Source organism: Protopterus annectens, chromosome 7.part0 (assembly GCF_019279795.1).
Source record: "Protopterus annectens isolate FY-2018-M chromosome 7.part0, PAN1.0, whole genome shotgun sequence".
NCBI lineage: Eukaryota > Metazoa > Chordata > Ceratodontiformes > Protopteridae > Protopterus > Protopterus annectens.
The window spans coordinates 113,422,335-113,444,266 of NC_056739.1; the positions used below are offsets into that span (position 1 = coordinate 113,422,335).

Below are 21,932 nucleotides of genomic sequence, written 5' to 3' on the forward strand. Positions count from 1 at the left end.
CTTACAGGTTCTAGGTGTGACACTGACTCTGAGATCACCAGTTGAAGAGGGAAAGTGGGCCAACCGGATCCGCTCTAGTGCATTCAAAAAGCCCCTCATCATCCCAATCCATTTCAGAAGAGCTGCAGAAACATCTAGTAAGTCTAAAGAACAAGACTGAAAAAGGGTGGGAGAATAGAAATCTTGAACGTTTTTCTCTGAAGAGTCACCACTGTGAACCTGCTTGGTGAACAGGTCCTAAATAAAAATTATTTCTGCTCAGGAGAGGCCTGGCACTAGAAATGAAGCAAGCACCATCAGTTATGCCAAAGGTGGCTGCTGAGGATCTGGTCAAGGAAGCTTCAGTAACAAAGGACCACCAGAGTCTTCAGCCTCTCTTTTCTTTTTGTCATTCTCTTTCTGTTTCTCTGACCTTTCCTTGTCGTTGTCTTTATCCTTGTTTCTGTTTTTTTTCAGGGGGCAGAAGTCTTTTCAAAATTATTTTTTTAAATTCTGACAGAAGTGAGGAAAAAGGCCCTTACATATGCTGCAGGCCACTGTAAGGTATTCCATCCTTAAGCACACCATGCACAGATTGTCGATATCCTGGGGGCAGAATCGTGTGGCCACAGTTACCACATTTTCTGAAGCCTTCGTCCATGATAGGAAAATTACATGGAAGCAAACCTCTTAAAAAAGTATATATATATATATATATATATATATATATATATATATATATATATATACATATATACATATATACACACACACACACACATATATATATATATATATATATATATATATATATATATATATATATATATATACATACATATACACACACACATATATATACATATCCATATATATATATACATATCTATATATATATATATTCCAGAAAAAACTATCATACTAACACATTACTAAAAATATTTCTCCAGATTATTGCTTCGATACCAGCAAATGTCCTGGCAGAAAATTATTATAGAAGGCAAGGGCATCTAAAAAAGTACTGAACTATTTAGAAAAGTCAGGTAGGTTTAGTTTGGCAGTTGGCTCACAGGGTTAAGGCTGTACTCTGTAGTTCCTGTGCTACAGGGTTTGATTCAGTCCCAGTCTATTTAAAGTGTCTTTACCAATATTTCAACAGCATCTTCAGTTTCAATTGCATTACAAGTTGACAGTTGCTGCACGTGTCAAGTATTAAATTCAGAGCAGCCAAAACTGTTTTTTTTTTGGGGGGGGGGGGGCAAGCTCCCCTGCACTCCCACACGTCTTGCTAATTATATATACTATCTTTGAGATTGTACACTCCCCAAGGAGAGGCTGTATTCCCCTAAGTCCCCTAGCTGGGGACTGTCAATCTCGCACACTTGTCGACCACCTGTTTCTGTCGATCAAAGCACATTGATAAAACAGATGCCAAAATTTACTCAGTTCGATTAAGATAACACACACACACACACACACACATATATATATATATATATATATATATATATATATATATATATGTATATTGAACTATGGATTTAAATGCATTTCACAATGGTGATTATAGTGGTTGCTGCAAATGGTGTATATATAAAACGGTGATGTATGTAAGCCATTATTTGTCACAGAAGTCATAACAGTACAGTTATCACAAAGAAATATTATATTCGAAAAACAGCAGACATTTTCCACAGCATATCATAGTCCTGTATGCTTTGCTTAATGTATTCTTTCCACTCCTCCTTTACTTACAACAAACTTACACTTAAAGAACTCCCAATCCCTCAGAGCTATACGCTCCAGGGATCTAAACCTTGTCATCACAATGAACATAACATACTGGAGGGATAGGATCGAGAGACTCCCCAAACTCTGGAATAGATTGCCCATACATGTCAAGCAGAGCGCCTCTTTGGCCATCTTCAAAAGGAACCTTGACAATTGGGTGCGAGATAGGAAATTCACCCCAGGGATCACATCAGTCACCCTGCTAGACAGGGTTCCAGTAAGTAAATTTTGTGGGAAGACGTAGCCAGGGAATTGTTATGGCTATGCTTGTATAGGCCCTAGGGCCGATAGCCTAGTACCAACCTATGAAGTCTCCCACACTAGGCTACTCATATTTGCAACAGTCAGCTCTGTTAATTTGTCCATTTTAACCACTGCAATAGTAAATATTAGCATTCCTTTCACCAAAACACACTTCCAGGACTGGCAGAAAAGGCACTCTGTGCTTTATTTTTCATCACTTACATTTTCTTTATCACTTCCAAGAACTGCAATGATTGCTGAAAATATGACTGCTAAATAGTCATAATCCATATTTAGAGGACTACTAGTCTGTAAAACATTTACCTGCCTTTCTGCCACAATTGCCTTAACACCTGCTCTTTGTCAAACACAATGTGCCATATTTCCCTGCAGGCAGAGTTAATGATAACCAAATTATTTTGTGCATACCAGAAGTCTTTATAAAACCAGCCCAAAACATCTTTAATTTAGCTAAATCCAACATCAGCCTCTTCTTCACCTTCTAACACACAAACCAATCTCAAATTTCTTTTCTGAGCATTATCCTCCACTGATAATGTTATTCCACATAAACTTTCTCCTCAAACTTCTTCATCTTCTTGCCTACTCTAGTTCACGGTGACAGGTTGCTCATTTCCAGTCACCTAAATATCCATACAACAGTCTTGTTAAGTGGCACAAGTAAAGCTTTATTTCTTCCTGTACAGCACCTGCTGCTTTAATTTGAGGTTAGATCTTCTTTTTTTGTATTTTTATGTTCTGTGGGTCAGGCCACAACTTTACATTCAACCTTACTGGCTAGTCTTTCAAAACAAAAGTCACTATTCACTTTGTGCTAATCCAAAATACTGTATTAATTCCTCCAGGGTCTTGAACACTGCACTTTCCTTCATTAGCTCCCACTTTCCCCTTATCCACTTTTCCTTCCATTTTTCCATTTGTTTCTTCCCTATGAAAGTGCCTCATTATCCTTCCTTCCATGGGTTCTAAATTCGCCTTGTCCCCACGTCATATTGGCCAGTCTCTTTAGTGCTACATCATTCTTTCTTTTATAGTTCCCATTATCCTGGCTGTCCTTCTCATTTATTTTGGGCTCTTCTTCCTCTTTATCCATCTAAGTAGGCTGTAATTCATTCTTTTATATTTCCCATCATCCTATTTGCCCTCCTCTTTCCTTTGGGCTCCCACTTCCTCTTTATCCATCTAAGTAGGCTGTATGCTAGGGCCTGCATAGATATGTGTGGGAGTCTCGGCTCCTTTTTAATGACTCATATTTAGTTTGTTTTTGAGACCCTTCTCCATTTCTTTGTCTCCCTTCCAAGTCCTTTTGTAAATTCAGTAGTCTGGTCTCCACTGGGTTTACAGGCAGGTTTCTTAGTACATGTGCTACAAATGGGTGTATCATCATTCTACTTACATTATTTCTACCTGGTTGCATGTTTTATATCATATTCTCTCCCCCGTTCTCAAAGTTCTTTTGAATTGTATTACTTAAGGTGTAACCTACATGTACTTCCAGATGTTTAAGTTGTTCCCTCTTCTACCAATTCTCGCTCATCTCTTTCATTTTCCCTTTCCTATCCTGACCATTACTGTCTTTGTTACATCCAAGTCCTAAGGTCCTTTCAAATCTTGCAAAAATTGGCCTTATTTTCTCTGTGGTCATTTCAACATTCTCCAAGATAAGCATGCAGTTATCCACATGCATATGGAACCCTGCCTGTACTTCTTGTCTTCCTTCAGGTTGTGGTAACATCTTCCTTACATTTATTACCAGCTCTTCCTAGCACAAAGAGCCCCAGGGAGAGAGGGCACTACTGTCTGCTTCCTCTTCCTGCTTCTAGTGAATTGGAACGTCCTGTGGTTACCATTACCTCTATCTATGGTTCATTGTAAACTGCATTTATCAGTCCTATAAACCCCCCCCCCCAATTTGCCTTTATTTAGTGTCTCCAAGAGAAATTCCCATCTGTGTCAAAGCCCTTTTGTAGATCAAAAAGACAATCCTTGCCCAAGTTCCTGACCCTTTTGCTCTTCTCTGTCAATAAACTCAGACCCACCAATTAATTTCTGTCCTTCCTTTCACAAAGCCATTCTTTGCCCCTTATTATGCTAAGAATCTCAATCAGTTTCCTTGCCAGCACTTTTGCCATCACATTTGATACCTGTTTATTAAAGAGATTGGTCTGTAATACTCCACTTCAATCCTAACTCCCTCCTCTTTCTGGGTCACTACCACCCTGGCTCTTTTCATTGTGCCTGTTATTTCTCCTGTTTCTCTTATTCTTTCATACTTTTCCTTCACAACTGTCCATATTGCCTCTTTACCCCACTTTTAGAACTCTAACAGGTGTACATCTGGGACCCCTACCTTTCTGTCTTTCATTGCCAACACTGACTCTTGGATCTCCTCTGATGTGATTTTTGCATTCAGTTTTTCTCACTGCATTCTTTCTAACTGGTACTCTTTTCTCCTGTCTGCAACCTACCAATGGACTTCCTTTTCCTTCTGTTGTTTCCAGTATATTTGTTGGCAGTATTCCTTAAAGGCTTCCCTAACCCAGCTCTTATTTTCTATGATCTCTCCCTCTTTTCCCCTAATGCTTGGTGCCTCTCCCTCCTCTTCCTTTTTTATACATCCTCGCTTGATATTTCCACTGGTGCTTTCAAATTATCTACCATCGGTAATCCCAGTACCATTGCTCTGCTTTACCTGTTGCTACCTTTCCTTCTAGTTCAGTTTGTATTTCTGCTTCATCCACCTGTAAAGTTTCTCTGGCTATACGATTTTTTCATAATTCCCTTTGTATCCTGCCCAGGTCTCCTTCCAGTTTCGCCATCTTCTCCTTATTTGGCCTCCTTTTCTACCTATCCTCGCCCATGATTTTTCCCTAACTGCTGCTCTGGTTCCATCACACGATTGCTTCTCCAGTTCTGAGTCATCAATAGTGTTCTCCTTCAGTGCATTTTGTGTCAGTTTTTATAATTTACTGCTTCCTTTCCTGGGCTTTCCACTTGTCGCTTGCCTATCTCCATCTCAGACCCTCCACTTGTTCTCTTTCTATCATTATTTTTCTTGTATTTGTCTCTCTTCCATGTTTTCTTAAAATTCCTCATTCACTAGTATCCTGTCTAGTCTACCAGCTTGACTTCAGTGGGTAGTTTCTGGTAAATGCATACTCCTCCTTTTCAGAGTGCCTTTCCCCTCCATATATCCTTCCACTCACCCTTCCATTCTGAGTCTCTTTTCATGTTTATGCTGTAGTCTCTTTCTCAGGATTTACTGTGACACTGAAGTTCCATTTGATAACTTCTTTTCTATCCTTTTTTACCTGATTCCATTATTCAAAAAACCCGGTGTAAAAGTCCTCTAGACCATTGTCTGCAGCATACACATTTCTTATTGTCCATCACCTTATGTTTATTATTTCTTGCCAAATAATCCATTTCCCTTTCCCACTTTTCTGATCCCTTTCAGGCACTGCATGTAGTCCATTATGCAAAAGAGTGGACACTCCCCTCTTGCCCCCCCCCCCACTTTACTAATCTCCCTTGGGATAATGTAGGGTCATGATTTTTCCTTCCCTTTGAGTAATACTACATCCTCTTGTAAATTACTTATTCTGCGGTGTACATTTTTTCCTTTTAAATGACTGCAAAGCCCCCTGTGTTCTAGGTTACCACTTTCAGTTTGTGTTCTGTTCCTTCTATTCTCAATGGTTTTGTGCCCCCCCCCCCAAATGCTACCTTTGAACGTCTCTTCCCTCCCAGGTTTCTCTGCTAAGCTGATCCTTCCGTCCTCTGGCCTTTGCCTATGCTCTGCTCCTCACCCCCCTCCACACAGTTGGATTGGCCACCACCAGGCTGAGATCTGAGCACCTCTGAACTTTGGTCATTCAACTTGTCCCTTTTTACAAGTCTTTTAGCCTTGACCGTTTTTTACTTCATATCTTCCTGATGGCCTATCTGTTGTTTTCTTCTGTTTTAGCTTTCCCCTTTGCCATAGTTGCTACTTGCGTCCTTTGCATTTCATTTTACTTTTGTGACAGCTTCATGCTTTCCCTTTCACTCTGCTCGAATGTATTACATTGGAACCTAAGATTAGTGTTTATATAATTATCTCTTTTCTCTGCTTCTCTCATTTTTCTTCAGGTGCCAGAACATTTGTGTCCTCTGCTTGAAAGAGAAAGTTTACATTTGTATCAAAATAAAACATTATAAAGCATGGTAAGACCACGTAACAGCAATCTATCTATTTTGGCCTGTACCTTTCTCTTCCAACCTTATTCATGACGTTTCAACTTATAAAACAGTTTGCTTCTATGTAAGTACCTGCCAGTACTGCTGGAACACAGTGTGTTAAAAACACTTAACTAATTCTGAATACTTCCCTATGCTCATAGTTCTTGTAGTCTCACAGTTCTTTTGACTTATAGCCATGAGCCAATGCCTGCATGCCATAAAATGTAATATCTACTCATGTTTTTCTTTGCATTGTCGTCTCTTGTCTCTTCTCCTGTCTCCCCCTGTATGACCAGGCTGTCCAATTCTCAATGGTTTCCCTCCTCCAGGCTTCCTCTTCTGGTCCAATTTTCCTGTCACTGCTCCACTTTGTTTTTCGCCCTTCCTTCCTTGACCAGTCCAGCCTGCTTAGATCCAGTGGAATCCAGCACTGGAAGTCTGAATCCCCTGAGGTTTCAGTTGCATTCTCCCTCTCTTTCCCTTTCTTTTGACAGTATATTTTTGTACATCTTCTATCTCTGTCTCTGCTTCTGCTGCAGTCACTGTTGGACTTTCCCTTTCTTTTGACAGTATATTTTTGTACATCTTCTATCTCTGTCTCTGCTTCTGCTGCAGTCACTGTTGGACTTTCCCTTTCTTTTGACAGTATATTTTTGTACATCTTCTATCTCTGTCTCTGCTTCTGCTGCAGTCACTGTTGGACTTTCCCTTTCTTTTGACAGTATATTTTTGTACATCTTCTATCTCTGTCTCTGCTTCTGCTGCAGTCACTTTGGACTTTCCCTTTCTTTTGACAGTATATTTTTGTACATCTTCTATCTATGTCTCTGCTTCTGCTGCAGTCACTGTTGGACTTTCCCTTTCTGCTGGATTCAGCTGTGACCAGCTTCTTGTTCTTCTCACTCGCTTTTTGTCCACTCCTTGCATATTTCCTCTGTCATTTATGTCCTTTCCTTCATTTCTGTAGTCTGCTATGCCCAGAGTTTTGTCTACCCCACTTACCTTGTCAGCATCATTCCATGTACCTTTGGCACTTCCCTCTTCAATCATTTTTCCCACAAGTACATCTACGTCAAATATTCGTGATGCTGATAATTCTTCTTCTCTAGACCCTCACAAGTTTATCTGTCTGTCCATTTCTGGTGGGAAAATTGCCTTTTTTCTTTGTCTCTGTTGCTCCAGCTTCCACCCTGCAGAATCTCTGTAACAAGAACCTGAGCTTCTCCCTCAGTGGGTAACTTCTACCTGTTTCCCTTCCATGTTACAGGTTAAGACAGTACAGTACTTAATCCCAACAGGATTTCCATGAGCTAGCAATGGCACCAACAACCTGTCCATACCATTTCTCAGTTATGCGGAAATCATAATAATCCTCCACCAGTTTTACAAATACACCATTTAAGGATATCAGTTTAAGTATTCTGGCTTGTCTCGTAATTTCGTCTTTAAGTTTACAGCTGTGCAGGCATATTATGTGTGCCTAGGCTGTCTTCGTTTTGCACCTCCCATTCTACCAACTCTGTGAGTTCTTACTATCATTGGTACTTATAATCTGGGTAAGTTAAATCTTGTTTCCATAAATTCCAGCAGCATCCTTTCCAGCTCCATATTCAGGATTTCTTCTGATAGCCTCATTCTCCTTAATGTTATTTCTTCTAAACCTATTTTCTAGGTCATGCAGATGTTCTTTGTGTTTCACTGTTGCAGTCATCACATTTGGGGTTATCTGCTTGCAGGTAGCCCTCAGCTGGCCTGAATACCAGAGTCTTGGATTCCTGCGTCGGATGCTGTCTCTTTCCATGACATCAAGTCGTCAGGGGTACAAAACATGCAGCCGACGCCATTACATCTGTCTTTCTTGCCGCGCAGTGCCCGAAGCTGAAGCAGTTCGCAAGTGCCGGTCGGCAGACTTCTGAAATTTTCGTTTTCGAGTTTCAGAACCAAAGTCTTCAAAAAAGCTAAGTACCCCGTTGGGGATCCTTTTTTCTTGCTCTTAACCGATGTCAGTAAAAGTTAACAATTGTCTTACCTGTTGAAATAAAATACCTAATAAAGATTTTCATTCGTACTGCATTCCTTGCTTAGGCTCAGACCACAATGTTCCTTGTTGTCGGTTTTGTGCCTTACTTAACCCCTGAACTCTTTGTCGTCGGGCTATATTTGCAACAAATTATTTTGCTACTTGGTATAACCTTCCAGAAATGGCTTTGGTAAGCCAGCTGACTACCGATATTCCGAAAAAACGTAAGGATAAAGACAGAGACAGACCACATAGGTCCAAAACTGTCGACAATGCTTCCGTTAAGCTAGTCGCCAGTCCGCTGGTACTCAGTGAGGCACTTTCGCAGCCCCTGAGAACCGCTACCTCAGATTCGCAGGCCTCTACTGAGACCCATTCGGAGTCCGGTATGCCGTGAGATGCTTCTTCGACTATGGAACCTGCGGATGTCTCTACCTTGGATGGGTCCGGAGCCGCTGTGCAGGCACCAGCTTCTGAGGGTGTATTCAGGCTTATAGACTTGCATTTTAAACCAATACCATCTTCTTCATCCAGGCCTAAAACTCAAACCACGCCTAGAAAACCAACATCCAAACAGCATGCTCAGGTCCATATGCCTAAAAAACAAATGCTTAGAATGGCTGAAGACCCTATTACCTTAATTAGGGGAAGCCAGCCTTCCCCCTCTAAGAGACCTAGAACAGATTTTCCTTCTGATTCTTCTGATCAGGAATCTGATATTTCTGTTTCTTCTGATTACCAGGATTTGCCCATATCTACCTTTGAGGATTCTGATGCAGAGGATTCCATTTTTCTTTTGGTAAAACCTTGCACACTCTTAGGGAGCATTTCCGCTGGGAAAGCCAGGATTACTCTGACTCCAAAAAAAGGCTTAGGGAATTCTTACTCCTCCCTCAACACAGGCCTTTAGCTATCCCTCCTGTTCTGGATATTGTAGATGATGCTTTCTTGGAATCTAGCCTTTCCCCTGACACTTTACCTCCGTCTCCCAGAAAACCTGACAGGTATTACAGAGTACCTGACTCTCACAAGTTCCTCTTCAAAAATCCTACTGCGGATCCAGAGACCATTTCCCATGGACCTAAGGGCATTACGGCTACTGCTGCCAAAAACCCTACCCCTTCCGATAGAGATTCCAGAGCCTTGGACAGATGGGGTAAGAAGGTATATATTTCTGCTGCTTTGGCCGTTAGGGATTTAAATTGCCAGTTTCATATGTTAAAGTACAAACAACAGACTACTTAAACAGAAAATTATGTTTATTCCTGACTGTGCTGAACACAAAGAATTACAGGATTTAATACATTCTGCAGAACAAGTTGGCAAACATACTTTGCAATGTGGTTTTGACTCTTTAGAAGCATATTGCAGGGCTGCTGTCACTGGGTCTGTACTTAGAAGGCATGCTTGGCTTAAGGAGCAAAACTTGCCAGATCATGTTAAAGCTAAATTGCTGGATGCTCCCTTAAACCAAGAATGCCTGTTTGGCAACAAAACAGAAGAAGTCCTCAAAAAGATGGAGGAAAAAGTTAAATCTATGCAAACTGTTAAAAATTTCCTGCAAGCACAGCCTCCCAGATTTATTCCTTTCCAGCCTCTTCCAGGTCTTCTCAGTCCAAACCCAGGAACAGCAGACCACCTAGGTTACAGTCTCAGGATACGCACAGGCCTAAGAAGTGGGGGGCTCCCACTTCCAAAGCAGAGAGTAGTATGACACCCCCCTATGGAAAAATGGCACAATAACTTAACCTCAACCCTTCCAAGCCCTACTAACTGCCTGCTCCCTCAGGAGGAAAGCTCGCCCTGCATGCAAAAAACTAGGAACTCATTACCCAGGACAAATGGGTTTTGAATATAGTTTCCCAAGGATACAGATTCCACTTCCATACCCTACCAACCCCAAACGGTTGGCCAGACCTACCTCCAAATCAGTCGTTAGAGGCTCTAAAGCAGGTTCTCTCTCTTCTAAGTATCAGGGCTATTCAACCTGTCCCAGCAGAAGAAAGGGGACAAGGTTTTTATTCAAGACTTTTCCTGGTTCCCACAAAAGACAGCTCCTGGCATCCTATCCTGGACCTCTCCATTCTAAACACCTTTTCGGTAATCCCAAAATTCAAAATGCTAACACTTCAACAGCTGCTTCCTATGCTAGGCAAAGATGCCTGGCTGGCAGCCTTAGACTTAAAGGAAGCTTACCTGCACATTCCAATACGGGAATCTTGCAGGAAGTACCTACGCCTCAGGGCAGGCTCCATGCACTATCAGTTCTCTGCACTTCCCTTTGGCTTATCTACTGCGCCCAGGGTATTCACAAAGTGTCTCGCTCCAGCCATTGCATTTTGCAGGCAGAGAAATATTCAAATATACCCATACTTGGACGATTGTCTGATTCAGGCAGAAAGCCAGAACTTGCTATTAAAACATCTGGCATTCATAAAGAAACTTCTAACCTCACTGGGGTACACCATAAACGAAAAGAAATCTCATCTAGTACCCTGCCAAAAGATTGTATTCCTGTGAGTAAGCTTGAACACAACTTCCCAGATGGCTTACCTCACACCAGAGAAACAAGTTTATTTGGCAACCTACTTCAAATTACTGGCCACAAAGACCGAGCTGTCTGCAAGGAAAACCCTGCAAGCCCTGGGGTTCATGGCATCTTGCATTCTACTAATTCCATATGCAAAACTGCACATGAGGAAACTACAAAGCATATGGTGTCAACATTCTCAGGACCTGGAATCAATGATTCCTATCATTCCTTGTATAAAGACAGAGTTCCTTTGATGGGCAGAGACCTGCTACCACAACAAGGGGCACCCTTTCACTCTATCCCCTGCCATCCAAACCCTAGCAACAGATGCATCAGACTATGCATGTGGGGCTCACTTGGAAGGGCAGTGCATTCAGGGCAAATGGAACCCAAGACAGATGCACCTGCATATCAACCAAAAAGAAATGTTAGTGGTACAAAATTCCCTGACAGTCTACAAAGACCACATTCTTCCAGGACAATTATTGGTAAAGACAGACACCATCACAGTTATGTGGTACACAAACAAGCAGGGGGGAACCCACTCGTACCCTCTCTGCAGACTAGCCATGGCAATGTGGAACACAGCCTTGAGCTACCAAGTGCACCTACAGGGTCAATTCCTGCCAGGCAAGCTAAATTCTCTGACAGACGACCTAAGCAGAAATCCCATGGACCCACATGAATGGAAACTGGAACTAAAATATTCAACCTCTTGAGGAACAAATGGGGGACTCCAGAGATAGACCTGTTTGCCTCCCCTCAGATCTACCAATTGGACAAATTCTGCACAAGGACTCCCCACAGTCAAGTTTGGAAAGTGGATGCCCTGTTCTTTACCTGGGAAAGCCTCTCTGTTTATGCCTTTCCCCCTGTGCCTCTTCTCTCGAAGTTTCTGTTAAAGATCAAACAGGACAAGCCAAGGACAATACTGATTGCACCAGATTGGCCACGCCAGCACTGGTACCCCTCTTGCACAGTATGACACTGCTGGAACTGTGGCACCTGCCTCAGACCCCTTACCTGTTGTCCCAGCAGGCGGGCCAGATTCTGCACCATCAGCTTCAAGCACTGAACCTTGCAGCCTGGCTAATTCCTTGAGCTCTCCAATAGCATCCCCCTCAGTAAGCAGGTGCTAGTTGTCATTCTGGAGGCAAGGAGGCCTAGACTAGAAAATCCTATGCTGAAAAGTGGAAAAGATATTGTTCCTGCAGCCAGACTCAGGGTATGTGCACAACGGTGCCCGGCTTACCTCATATACTTCAGTACTTAACAGAAATGCTCCACAAGGGCTTATCCTTCTCGTCAATTAAAATTCAGCACATTATAATACCGAACCACCCTTCTTCTCTCATCCCCTGCCAAAGCAATTCCTCAGAGGGGCCAAAAATTTAAGACCTTCCTCAGGAGAGCCTCTACTCCAGCCTGGGACCTTACCTTTGTATTGGAAAAGCTCACTCTCCCTCCTTTTGAGCTAGCTGCAACTGCAGAGCTGTAATTCCTTTCTTGGAAAACAGCCTTCCTTCTAGCCATTACTTCAGCAAGAAGAATGTCTGAACTCCAGGCCCTCATGGCAATGGAACCCTTCATTATCTTCCATGCAGACAGGGTTTCCCTCAGAACCAATCTTTCCTTTATGCCCAAGGTGGTGTCTAGTGTGGCCCTAAATCAGTCCATTCATTTGCCTACCTTTTTCCCGAATCCTCAAAACTAAGGAGAACGAATACTGCACTCTTTGGACGTGCACTGACAACTTGGATTTTATTTGGACAGGACTAAGCCTCTCAGAAAATCTGAACAGCTGCTAGATGCCTTTGCTGCAGGGGCAGAGCAGAAGGCCATTTCAAAGCAAACCATTTCTAAATGGATATCCCATTGCATTTATTTCGGCTATAAGCACCATGGAAAACCTGTACATACCTTCACCAAGCATTACCACGTCTATTTTTTCTAAATCCAGAGCTGGTTTTGCCACTGCAGTCTTGCAGGGCTTAATAGCTGGCCCTAATGCTCTCTAACTTCCTCCTCCCTTCCTTAGCTTTGGGAATCAACCCAAATATGATGACTGCAACAGTGAAACATGAAGAACATAGTACAGTTGTGTACACTTACCATAAATGTAGATGTTTGAGTGTATTCACTGTTGCAGTCCTGGTTACCCGCCCTCCAGCCCCCTGACTTCTCTTGGCTCTACCTTTCCTTCTTGTTTGGTGTTTGTAAGCTTTCTGGTGTATTTGCTTTTTGATGGAGGTGTTCCATAACACATAATTGCTTCCCACTGTGGGGGCACCTGACACCTGGAGCAAGAAAAACTGATATAATGGCATCGGCTGCATGTTTTATACCCCTGACGACCTGACGTCATGGAAGAAGAGACAGCATCTGACACAGGAATCCAAGACAATTGCATTAAGGCCGGCTGAGGACTACCTGCAGGCAGATAACCCCAAATGTGATGACTGCAACAGTGAATACACTTGAACATCTACATTTATGGTAAGTGTACACAACTGTACTTTTTCCTGTTTGCCACAATAGCTTTTCTGTTTATGTCAGCCTTCTACTTTGTTTGTGCACTTTTCATCTCAGTGCTGCTCTGTACTCTGACAAATCCTGGATTATTTATTTCATCTTATTCACTTCTCTTTGTTGACTGTGTATTCTTTCCCTCATTAGGTCTACATCATCAGTGACAGCCATCAAATTTTGTAACAGTGTAGAAAAGCTGTTCTTCATGTGGAACTGCTTTAGACTGCCAGTAGTTGTTGCCTTTTGTTCCTGTCCTCCATCCTATAATTCTTCTTGCCCCCCCAAGCTACTGAATTAATTACATTTTTCCTTAACCCTTTGCCCAGCATTCTGGCCCTCAGCAGCCATCTTGCTTGTGTTCTCTGAAGCCCTCTCTTTCTGTCTTCATTGTTTTAAGCTGTTAGCAGAGTTTGGGTCAAAACCTGAGGAGTGCCTTAAACAAGGTATCTAGAAATGTTGCCTAGGTGTCCTCAATTAACTAGATTAATCACAGCCAGAAGTTTTAGCATATAGCAATACCAGACTCTGCTACTCTGGCTGAACCCATTGTCACACTGTACACTCATGAAACATAAGGCTGCCTAGGTTACAGGATGCAATTGCCTGGGATCTAATTCTCTATCTTGATCAGCTATCCAGCACCTCTTCTGCTGCATGCAGCATTTTGTCTAAAGCTTTACTGTAGATGTATTCTGCGAGTTAAAATAGTTTATCACCAGCAGAGATAAGGTGGAGGATATTAACATGTCATTTCCAAATCTGTCCATCACTCTGAAATCCTTTCATGGTGGCAAGACAGCTGGGCTATGGATTGTAGAAAGTTTGTGGAGGGCTAGTACAGAAACTGTAATCATCAGTTTGAGAGCTCGTAGCATTAAGAATGCTTTTCTTCTTCTCTTTTAGTGGCCTTGTTAAATGCACGGCAACGGCAAACTCTACCATTAGAAGTATTGTGAATGTCTTAATAAATTAAAGGGTTCTCTATCATTACAGAGAAGGGCAACAATTGCAAATGTGCAGAATTTGAAAAGTCAGACTTTTTTTTTAAGTATGTTTTCTGTGATGGGCTATGAAACCAGTACCTTGCACAAAAATTCTGAAAAAGAAGTTGTGGGCTTACCATAAAGTTCCATCTATGTTGTCAATCTTCATTTATCCTTGAAGTGTGGGACTCAGTTCCAACTCTCGGAACCCACTCAGCAGTTATAACACCTCGAGTGAACCAAAAACTCTTGAGCTAAGTCCCTACCCATAATGCCGCTTTCTAGATTACCCCAGGTCGAGTTTGCAGCTATAAATAAGGACAAGGAAAAGTATTGCTATAGCCATAGTCATACATGAAGTAGCAATTAACCAGGACTAAAATCCGTTCCTTCAAAGAGCCTGAAGGAGTAAGGGGGGTGGGATGTTAAGGATAACTGAAGATCAACATCACAGATGGAACATTATGCTAAGTCCATAACTTCTTTATCTGATGTTGTCAATCTTCATTTATCCTTGGCATGTGGGACAGTCTCTCCACTCACCTTGTATCTTGGGAAGCCTTATGGAAGGATATTCCTGAGCACCATAGAACCAAATGACACTCTTCCCCTGGAGACCAAATCTACTTTGTGATGAGTGACAAAGGTATGTGGAGAAGCCCAAATTGCAGCTGCACATATGTCATCCATAGAAGCCTTAGAGTGGAAAACAGCAAAAGTGGCTATAGCCCTTGTAGAGTGTGCTTTAACCGGGGCTGTAGATAAAGGTTATGCATTCTCTTCACCACCTAGATAATGTGAGCTTTGAAACTAGTTTACCCATGGAAGAACCTGAAAAGGAAGCAAATAACTGGTCCAACTTTCTAAAGTCTTTAGTTCTGTCAAGATAAAAATATAATTGCCTGTGAACATCTAATAAACGTAAGAAGTAGAAAAACTAGGAAAGAATACTGGAAATTCAATGGATTGATTAATGTTAGTTTCGGATACAACCTTTGGAAGAAAGGATGGATTGGTTCTTAGCAATACCCTTTCTTTATGAAAAATCAATTATAGAGGTTTTGAGGATAATGCATGAATTTCTGAAATCCTTCTATTAGATGTAATTGCTACTAAGAAAATGGTCTTCCATGAAAGAAATTTCAAATCATAGGTAGCCGCCAGCTGAAAGGGGGAATGAACCAAGGACTGCAAAACTGCAGTGAGGTGCCAGAGAATGAGAGGTTCCTTATAAGGAGGCTTTAATCTTAAGGTTTGTTTCAGAAAAACCTTGCACAGCCTATGTGAGATTAATGAATGTTCTTCAAAACCATTGTGGAAATTAGAAATAGCAGCAAGGTGAACTTTGATGGTAGAAGAAGCTCCTTGTTCAAACAGCATGGACAGAAATTGTAACACCTTTTTAACTGGTGCCGAAAAGGGATCAAATCAATTATCGTGTGTCCAAAAAGAGAATGTTTCTATTTGCTGAGGCAGAGTTTCTTAGTGGAAGGGTTGTGGGAAGTTAACAAAATTTTTCGAACTGTGGAAGATATGTTATTTTGCCTGGCAATCAGTGGAACTGGAACAACCAAGCTGTGAGCTTGAGGTTTTTCAGATTGGGATGAACTACTCCCAGAGGATGGGACAGGAGGTTTGGATCCAGGTCCAGAGTCCATGGACGCTGAAGTAGGCAAGGCCAAGAAAAGGGAACCAGACTTGGCGAGGCCAAAATGGGGCAATGAGAATCACCCTGCTCTTCAACCTTACGCTTTCTTTAAGAAGAGGGGTATTAAAGAAAGGAAGGAAAGGCATAGAGTAGTACCGAGAGCCAATTGTGAAGGAGAGTATCTCTTGGGTACAACTCCTGAGGTGGTATTAGGGAAAAGTAGCTACTGCACTTGTGTTGGGGTGATGTAAACAGGTTGCAGCAAGGCTCACCTCAGTGACAGAAAATCTCCTTCGCCACTCTGGGATTGAGAGACAGGAGGATGCATCTGCTCAATTTGTCTGCTATCAAGTTCTAGCTCCCCGGGATTTGCATTGCTACCAGAAAGTAGTTTGAAGAGATCACCCATTGCCACACCTTGAGGGCTTCTCGTCACAGGGCGTAAGTCTTAGTTCTGCCTTGTCTGTTGATGTACCAGACTACTGACATGTTGTCTTACTGAACTGCAATCGTTCCTAAAGGGAAGGCAGTTTGAAAGGCTTGCAACACTAAGAGCACTGCTCTCAGTTCCAGAACACTGATATGTAAGTTGCCCTCTATCTGGGAATGAATGCCTTGGACTCTTCTTCCAGGAAAATACCCCCCACTCGATCTGGGAGCCATCCGTGGTCACTATGGCCTTGGGATGACGTGAAACAAATGGTCGGCCCAAAATAATCTCCTCAGATTCCATCCAACAAGATAGATCCTTCTTGTAACAATTGGTAATTTGGTTGAGGTGATTCAGGGGGTGAGTGAGGATAGATCAGTGGAAGGCCAGAAGCCACTGCAGAATTCTCATGTGGAACCTTGTTAGCAGTACTAATGTGATGGCTGCTGCCATGGATCCTAGTGCCTGTAGAACTAGTAAGGCTGGAACATTATCGTTGGAGAGAATAATGTCTACCTGAGATCTTATTTTCTGCAGTCTGTGAAGAGGAAGGGAGGCTATGTAAGAGGTCGTATTCAGGGAGGCTCCTATGAACTCAAATTGTTGGGTCAGCCTTAGCTGGGATTTGGTGAAATTTACTGTTATACCTACATGAGAGCAAATGCGTAGGGTGAAATCTCTTGTCTGTTCAAGTAGATGTCTTGTGGGATTGTTAAGGAGCCAGTCATCCAAATATGGCAACACTTGGAATCCGTGCAGTCTCAGGTGAGCTGCTACTGTTTTCATACCTTTGGTGAACACCCGGGGGGCTGTGGTTAGACCAACGGGCAGAGATTTGAACTAATAATGTCTGGCTCTCAGCCGGAAGCAGAGGATTCTCTTGGAGTGCTTGTCCATTTTTTATGTATTAATACGCGTCCTCCAGGTCTACAGAGAATATCCAATCGTCTTTTCCTAAGAAGGGAAGAACAGACTGAATCGTAACCATCTGGAATTTTGTCTGTTGAACAAACTTGGTCAGAAAGCTGAGATCCAAAACTGGTTTCCAGTCCTGTCTTTTTTGGCACCAAAAAGAACCAGCAGCTTTTAAATTTCCAGAGCTGTCTGATCCCTCTGATTGGGTGGGACATCGGGGATTGTTCTTCCTATTTTTGGAGAGAGAGAACAAAGTGAATGTAGTATCCTCTGGTAATGATCCTTAGCACCCAAGTATCTGTGGTTATTTTTTTGCCAAGATAGTGAGTGCAAGGATAGTCTTCCCTCGACTACCTCTAGAGGCAAGTGATTGTGCCTTCTTTCAGGAGCGCTGGTAGGTTTTTCCTGAGAAAGAGTCTCTGGAACCCTGATTTTGTGGTCCACCTCTGCTGTATGGTCGGTGTCTTCCATTATAGTTCTACCCTCTGTCCTGAGGGGAATCAGTACCACACGTGTCCTGGAAAGGCCCTTGGGTTTTCTTGAACCACATTTTTCCACTTCTCTGGTTCCTGGAATAAGAGCGTTGGGGAGCGGAAAAACGTACACCCATGGCAGATAGGGTTTTTCCATCCTTTTCACACCTGGCCAAGGTGTCTTTAACTTTGGGACCAACAAGGAAAGATCTGTCAACCAGAGCATTGACAAATTAAGACTTAAATGGCTCCGCAAACTCACACAAGCACATCCAGTCATGCTTCCGTGTGGCTACACTGGAACCCGCTGCCCTAATCATCCCTTTGTCTGCATGCACAATATGCCTCATGGACAAGTTAGAGATAGACTCTAGGATGGCAAGCTGGGAGGTTACATTATCCTGTACCTCATACAGATAAAATATTTTATCTGGTCTCCAGGGGATTGGCTCTGCAGAATCAGGGACCTTCCATGTCCACTGTGCGATCAACTTAATAAGATCGACAGCTGGTGGGGTCACCCAAGAGGTAGATGGATGAGCACCAAAAGCTTGCAAGTAAACCGACTTCTCTGAGGATGGGTCTTGGGGCTTCCAGCCACCCATCTGCTTTAATATTTCAAGAATGTCTCCAAAGGAGAAATCTTCTGGGGGTGACCAGGGGGAACCCTCACTATCATCGAAGTCCATGTCCTCTGTGACAGATTCCTTTTCTGTGGAAGACTTGGAAGAGGTAAGGCCATGGAAAGGGGTGTCGTGCAGCTTTGGTGCTTGTTGTCCACGTGTGGAGGTTGCTGGAAGCTCTGGATGAGAGGGAATCCTGGGAAAATGCTCTGATGAGAAAGAAACTGGCTGAGAGCCTGCAGAGGCCAAGGCCCTCTTCATAACTTGAAAGGCAGGTCCCCCTGAAGAGGGATGGGAGCCCTGAACCGGAAAGACAACCGCAGAACCATGGTCCCACCCTGCTCTAATAAAACCGCCATCAAGGTTGAAGCCGAGGAACAGCCCACAAATGGTACAACACAGTTACGACCCTGGGAGTCCATCAATTCTGAGGAAGCAATGAACTCAGGGCAGAAACTGGGTCTGAATGCATGAGAGCTGTCGGCAGCAGAAAAGCCGGAGCCGTGGTCTCTAAAGTCAAAGTGGTGGTTACAGAAGGAATATCTGGTGGAGTCTTTGGAGAAAAGGTCCCATCTCCAGAAGGGAGTGAAGCCTGGGAAGAAGTTGAAAGACCCCTAGCCACAAGAAACTGATCCACCATCCTCACAACATCAACTTCCATCAGATTCCTGGAGGAATGGACAGAAAAGGCTGAAGGAGATTCTGGCCTCTCTAAAAAGAGGCTTGGAACTTGTCCAACAAAGGGGTGTATTAATGAGGAATAACTAGCTCTAGGAGCTGAACGGAATCATGGTTCCAATGGAGCTAATAGTGCTGTGGAAGGAACCGGTTCCAAGAATACTGTCAGCACCATAACCGGCACAGAGGAAGGAGAGGTGAAGTGAAAGGCGAGTGCTAAGGTTGATGGCACTGAAACTTGCAGTGCCGAGGTTGTTACTGCAACTGGAAAAGAGGGGGGTGCTTCCATAAATTTTTTGTTAACCAACTTCGGTTCCACAGTAGGTGTGGGAGCTGAAGATTTAGATCTCTTATGTGCCAGAGCCGAAAGGGATGCCAGCACTGAGATACTCCTCTTCTTAGCATGTTCAGTCTTTCAGGAAGGGGAAGAAGATGATGAAGGAGAAGACATACCCAATTTTGATGTCCTAGGCTGACTAGACAAAGCCTCAAAGGATGTTTTTGTCAGACCTTTTAAAATAAGCTTATTTTAGCTCTCTACAAGAGCCTGTCAGCTAAAAGCATAACATACGAAAAGCAGCAGAAAAAAGGAAGGATGAAGTACCTCACAGAGAAATAGTAATATCCAATAATGAACTCACGAGGCGTTCTTTTATGAACACAAAAGGGCTCACTATTTTTTACTTGTTGGAATAAAGAGCTGTGCTTTCACCTTGGTGTTACCTCGTGAGTTCGTTATTGGATAAAAGCATGACATAAATCACATTCTTGTTGTAAATGTGCTGGGCCCAAGCAATAAACACACGATGAATGCCCGTCAGAATTGGGCATTTTTTTTGCCACAACCAGAACATTGTTTAAAGCCAGTTGTTGTACCCTTACTCTTATCTGCCATATTGATGACAAACGGAATCAACGGCAGAAAACTACTCACACTAAAATATTCATGCACACAGAAGGAAAGAGAAAACAGAAATGCTACCAACAATGGTAGGCCAAGACTACCAGAGGTAGGAGTAAAGGGATAGTTCTACCAAGAATGGTAGGACAAATACCACAAGGTAAGGAGGGAGAAAGGGATAGTACACTCACTTGAAAAAAGTGACTAAAGATTAATGGGAAAAACTACCAAAAAGAAGATACAAGTAAAATTAACTGGGTAAGAGAAAAAAGGCTTTAGAAAATGTTCAGTATTGATCAAGGAAATAATAAAATTACACTTATCTCAAGGAGAGTTCAGCTGACGCATCTTTACAAGAAGAGTAGCAAACGAGATATGAGGCAATGTAGAGAGAGAGAGGCATACTGGGTAGGGACTTAGCTCAGGAGTTTTTAGTTTGTGCGAGCTGTTATAATGGCCAAGACAGTTCCGAGAGTCAAAACCGAGTCCCACACGGCAAGGATAAATGAAGATTGACAACATAAGATAAAGGGTTTGGCTTCCTAAATTCTGCACTTTCTGCACGTTCACAACTGTCATGTTCATTACGATAGGAAGCCCAGTAAAGGCCACAGTTTGGACTCTCAAAAGAGCACATACACAACAAAGTGAAATACAGTTACAGTTTTCAGTACATTTTAACAATAGTGTAAACTAGGGATACTCTTAGCACTCTACTGAGTACAGTTTTCTAGACATTGCTTACAGAAACCATGGGGTTTTTAGGCCATACAATGTCCACAACTGCCCAATGTAAAGCCTTCAATAAGAGCGACATAGACTGAAAAAAAAATTGATATATATATATATATATATATATATATATATATATAAATAATTGTTTTGGATGGAAAGTTATGCAAACATTTAAGTGAAGGGGGTAGTAATGTGCCAAATGTTTAACTGGCAGGTGGGTTGGGGGACAGCAATAACAGCACACGATTACAAAATTAAAAATTAAATTCTCTGCCTACACCCATGCATTTTAAGTACATTTTGGTTGTATACTGTATTAACAGTTGTATTAATGAATTAAAAAAAATGTAAAATAATTAATTTAAACTAACAGATTAAAATAAAAGACACTGCTGAATTACTGCAGCTGCATATATTTGGCACTGATTTACTAAGCTGAAAAAAATCTAATACAATTTGTGCAAATGTAATCATTGCCCCTCAGGCACTGCTTTTAATTTCAATAAAATATGATCTTTCAATCTGGACTGAAATCTTCTAATCCTTTCCCAAGGGGCTGTTGACTTGGAATTAGTATATATAATTACAAGGGTGAGGACGTGAGAATAAAATCCTTCATATTACAATATTTGTCTTTGTGTAATGTGTCTGTTTGAATATGTGTGGTATATTTGGTGAGGTAAGTTTCAGCATGTTTCTCTCTGCATGGTTTGCATCAGTTAAATCTCTTCATAGTGTTCATAGTGTAAACTGCCATACACAGATTCCTATCTAGGCCTGCAAACATTTGTTCTAAAGTAACAAGTGCTAACACTGTATGAACACTTTGGCACTTACAGGGGTAAAGGTCAAAGCCCAATGTGCACAGAGTCTGATATACTTATTTGTAATGCTTAGACAATGGATGATCAGGATGGATGTTGAGAAATGCCAAATTCTGAGAGTTTGCGTCACTAACAGTTGAAATGGAATAGTGACAAACACTATAAACATTCTCACTGACTTACATTGAGGGAGACAACATTTTTTTGTTCTGTAACAACAGTACTACAATGTTTCATTACCTGATGTCATGACATTAATAGCGCAGGTCTCAGTTTCTGCCTTTCACTAAACCCTTCATTTTGCATTCCCTGAATCAACTGTGAGGTAATGAGTTATTAAACAACTCACACAAGGGAAGGCAAAAAATGTACATCTATAAACATG

The 21,932-nt window shown here is 42.1% G+C and overlaps 1 protein-coding gene across 1 annotated transcript in view; it reads left to right on the forward strand.

The window, feature by feature from the left end:
• The window catches only part of PKP1 (plakophilin 1), an 833,005-nt gene that overhangs the window by 293,044 nt on the left and 518,029 nt on the right, over window positions 1-21,932 (forward strand). The gene's annotated exons all lie outside the window — the stretch shown is intronic.